Source organism: Pelophylax lessonae, assembly GCF_965119305.1.
Source record: "Pelophylax lessonae genome assembly, chromosome: 1".
Lineage (NCBI taxonomy): Eukaryota > Metazoa > Chordata > Amphibia > Anura > Ranidae > Pelophylax > Pelophylax lessonae.
Window position 1 is genome coordinate 276,755,211 of NC_138768.1, and position 4,742 is coordinate 276,759,952.

The following is a 4,742-nucleotide window of genomic DNA, read 5'->3' on the forward strand; positions in this document are numbered from 1 at the left end:
TTCAACAGACCTAGTTTTAGGGCTGGCACATTAAGTCACAAAGATGAGAGCTTTGTGGTTGTGCCACTGGAGGGTGGATGAAGCTTCCACACAAGTCCTTGGTAACATACTCCATAATAGGAGGTCGTTGTTTGACAAAAGGCTGGATGAAGCAAGTAACTGACAGAAGAAATATCGAGATTGTGGCCAGTCTGACAAGAGGAAACGGCCATCTTTTTTTTTCTCAAGTCAGTCAATCTTCAGAAGGGTTCAGGACTCCAAATCTTATAGGCCAGGCTGAAACTTACCGGATCACCATGAAGGAAGCTTGAACTTCCTTTTTACATGTAATCAAATCCAGAGCAGGCTGCTAGACATCTGGAAAGTCTTTTGAAGATGAGCCCAACCCGTGTCTTCCAGTGGGAGCCAGGCTAGCCTTCTTTTTGGAGGGTTTGGGCGACAAACATCAAAGACAGCTGGGAGTACGATCACCAAATCATTTCATTCATGATCAATAGATCTCAAGAAGAAAGAATTACTGCAAGAGACAAGTGCAATGCCATTGGAGCCTAGTGGAATGCAGATGCTCTGACTGTCTTGCATGTAAGGCAGTTTTTTGTAGCATTGCAAGCCTTTCAGGATCTTCCTCCAAGAGGCCCGAGTGAAGTTGATGATTAACAAGACAGCAGTAGCCTACATTGCCCACCTAGGCGGCACCAAGTGTCTGTCTTTTACTGTTATTTTTCTTAACCTAAACTTTTCGCTGGGCGGAGAGCCGCTCACAGTCAGTTAACGGCAGTCTACTTCCTGGGAAAGCAGGATCCACTAAAGCAGCCCTCAAATCTTCCACTCGCCTACTCGCATTTTGCGAGTGGAAAATTATGTATGGCGAGCTACTGTCAGGGGAAGAGAGGAGAGGAAAGCCGCCGAAGGATTGGATAATGTCAGCGGCGGATCATCCCGCTCAGCTTTAATTGTAATGGCCGGGCGCTCGCCGACATACACGGTTCCGTCTCCTAGCCCGGCTTCTTTGATAGACAGAACACCTGGCCAACCAGGACGTGTTCTGTCTATCAAAGAAGCCGGGCTAGGAGGCGGGACTGTGTATGTCAGCGAGCGCCCGGCAATTACAATTAAAGCTGAGCGGTATGATCCGCTGCTCCGACATTATCCGGCCAGCAGGACTGATGGAGGGGTTCAAGCTGATCATCTCACCCAGAGCCGGTACAAGGGAGGGTGGGATGGATGGAAGGATGGCTGCTCTGGGCGTCTGTGTCATGGGAGGTGGAGGGGCGCTGCCAGGACTGTTTCTGTGACAGGAGAGAGCGGGATGCGCTCTCTCTCTCTTCTTGCCGGGCTTCACACACTCCTGTCAGATCGGGACTTCTCCCCTTAAAGAGTCAGAGTGGAGGTGGAGCAGAGGAGAAGACAATTAATTCCTAAACCTTTGCACGGACAGCTGGCGGGAGAGATGCGGCTGCAGCAGGGGTAGAAGATTGCGGCTCAGGAAGGACACTGGATGTCAGATCCGGACTATACAGAGTTTGTTATCCCCTGTCCTCCGAGTCAAAGCAAGCAATGTGGAAAGGGGGCGGGTAACAAACTCTGTATAGTCCCATCTGACATCCAGTGTCATTCCTGAACCGCAATCTTCTTCCCCTTCTGCAGCCGCATCTCTCCCGCCAGCTGTCCGTGCAAAGCTTTAGGAATAGGAATAGGCTTCTCCTCCGCTCTGACATATGAAGAGGAGGATCACAGAGCGATGTGCCGCGCTGTATCTGAGGTCTGTGACATGCTGGAGGAAAGGGAGAACTACACTGGGGTACACATCTTATCCTGTCACCTCCCAAATTCCCATCTCAGCACAATCCCCCCCCTCCTAGCACAACCCCCCCATCTCAGCACAGTCCCCCCCCTCCTAGCACAACCCCCCCATCTCAGCACAATCCCCCCTCCTAGCACAACCCCCCCATCTCAGCACAATTCCCCCCTCCTAGCACAACCCCCCCATCTCAGCACAATCCCCCCTCTTAGCACAACCCCCCCATCTCAGCACAATTCCCCCCTCCTAGCACAACCCCCCCATCTCAGCACAATCCCCCCTCCTAACACAACCCCCCCCATCTCAGCACAATTCCCCCTCCTAGCACAACCCCCCCATCTCAGCACAATTCCCCCCTCCTAGCACAACCCCCCCCCATCTCAGCACAATCCCCCCTCCTAGCACAACCCCCCCCATCTCAGCACAATCCCCCCTCCTAGCACAACCCCCCCATCTCAGCACAATTCCCCCCTCCTAGCACAACCCCCCCATCTCAGCACAATCCCCCCTCCTAGCACAACCCCCCCATCTCAGCACAATTCCCCCTCCTAGCACAACCCCCCCATCTCAGCACAATTCCCCCCTCCTAGCACAACCCCCCCATCTCAGCACAATCCCCCCTCCTAGCACAACCCCCCCATCTCAGCACAATCCCCCCTCCTAGCAAAACCCCCTTATCTCAGCACAGTCCCCCCCATCTCAGCACAATCCCCCCCTCCTAGCACAACCCCCCATCTCAGCACAGTCCCTCCCCCTCCTAGCACAACCCCCCCATCTCAGCACAATCCCCTCTCCTAGCAAAACTCCCTTATCTCAGCACAGTCCCCCCCATCTCAGCACAATCCCCCCCTCCTAGCACAACCCCCCATCTCAGCACAGTCCCTCCCCCTCCTAGCACAACCCCCCATCTCAGCACAATCCCCCCATTTCAGTACAGCCCCCCCCTAGCACAATCCCCCCATCTCAGCACAGTCCCTCCCCTCCTAGCACAACCCCCCCATCTCAGCACAATCCCCCCTCCTAGCAAAACCCCCTTATCTCAGCACAGTCCCCCCCCCATCTCAGCACAATCCCCCCCCTCCTAGCACAACTCCCCATCTCAGCACAATCCCCCCATCTCAGCACAGCCCCCCCCCATCTCAGCACAGCCCCCCTCCTCCTAGCACAATCCCCCCATCTGAGCACAGCCCCCCCCCTCCTAGCACAACCCCCCATCTCAGCACAATCCCCCCCTCCTAGCACAACCCCCCATCTCAGCACAGCCCCCCCCCCCTCTTAGCACAACCCCCCTCCCATTTTGATCCCACCTAGAAGTAATCATCTTCTCCCCACCCCTCATGCTACAAATTCTCTTATTCCAACCCCCCCCCCCCCCCAGGGACAATCCCCCAAAAAGTATTTGTACTAGGAGGGGTGGGGAGAAGATGATTACTTCTAAGTAGGATCGATATGGGGGGGGGCGGGGTTGTGCTGGGATGGGGAATTTGAGAGGTGACAATATAAGATTTCTTCTAGCAGGGGAATTGGGGGGGGAGGATTTGTGCTGGGGGGGGGGGTGAGGATTTGTGCCAGGAGTGGGGATTTGGGGATCGCCCTTATAGAGATTATTGGAATGGGGTGGGGGGATGGATTTGTGCCAGAACAGGAAGTCTTGGGGCTGTTAAAAAGGGGTATTGGGGGGGGGGGGTTGTGCCAGTAGGAATAATGGGGGTTTTTTTGTGCTAGGGGGAAAATTTTGATGGGGGGAGGATTTGACGGGTAGGATTTGTTCTAGGAGGTGAAATTTGGGGGGGGGGGGTACTAGGATGGTGATTTGGGGGTTCCAGACCCTTGATGGGCACTGATTAGGCTGCACTGATGGGCACTGAAAACGTTGTTATTAATATTTATTTTTGTAACTTCTGCATTAATGCAAAAACATTTAACAGTATAATTTTATGAGATAATTTATGAGGGCGTGTTTAGGGGCGGAATTAGGGGCGGGGCAGGGTAGGAGTTGGGTGGGGCAACTGGTGGCGAGTAACCCTTAAGGCCTGGCTAGTAGCTCAGGACTTTAAATGTTGAGCCCTGCACTAAAGGATCATTTAGGCAAATTATTTTCCAACAATACGTACCTCAACTAGTATTCTATGGGGCATTCCAGCGATAGTTCTCAGAGAGTCCACTGGACACACAACTTCCGGTATTTGTAACAAGGTACAAAGGTGAAGTGATAGAAGGTGGATTCACAGTGCCATGGGATTTTTTCCATTGGTGTTCGTATTCCTCCAGTGTTCTTGATTAAGTTTCTTCTGAACATTTGGACAGAACACGTTTATGCCATACAGGTGCTTTCCACCTGCCGAGGAGGCCTTAATTTTTAATTACTCCCTGAAATGTCATCCGCACCACCAATCCCGTTTCTGGTCAAACCAGATCCTTTATGGCAACGTCAATGGCAGCACCCCAATCCAGTGAGACTCTTAATAGCCTGGCCATTGAATTGGCTTGACTAGAGGTGCAGGGATTCTCATCCGAGGTGGTTCAGATCTTGGTTAAGACCACAAGACCATGAATGCTACATATAAGAGGATATGAAGGAAGTTCGTTCTGTATGCTCAGCAAAGTTTTTTTTTCTCTTGTGTCCCCAGCTCTAGACAATATCCTGGACATTTTTACAGTCAGTGCTTGAGGTTGGTCTGGCATACAACTCAATTAAAGTAGAGGTCTCTGACATTTTTTTTTTTTCAAGCTGGGTGGAAGAGCCATTGAACAAATGCTTCATGCAGGCTGTAATCCATATAAGACCACCAAAGAAATCCTTGTTCCCTTCATGGGATTTAGGCTTTTCTCTGAAAGCACTAGTACAGGCATCCTTTGCTTCAATGGCTTCATTTTCATTGCGGTTCCCAGTGGTAAAACTAGTTCCTCTGACAGCAGTTGCTTCACACAGAAGGATGTT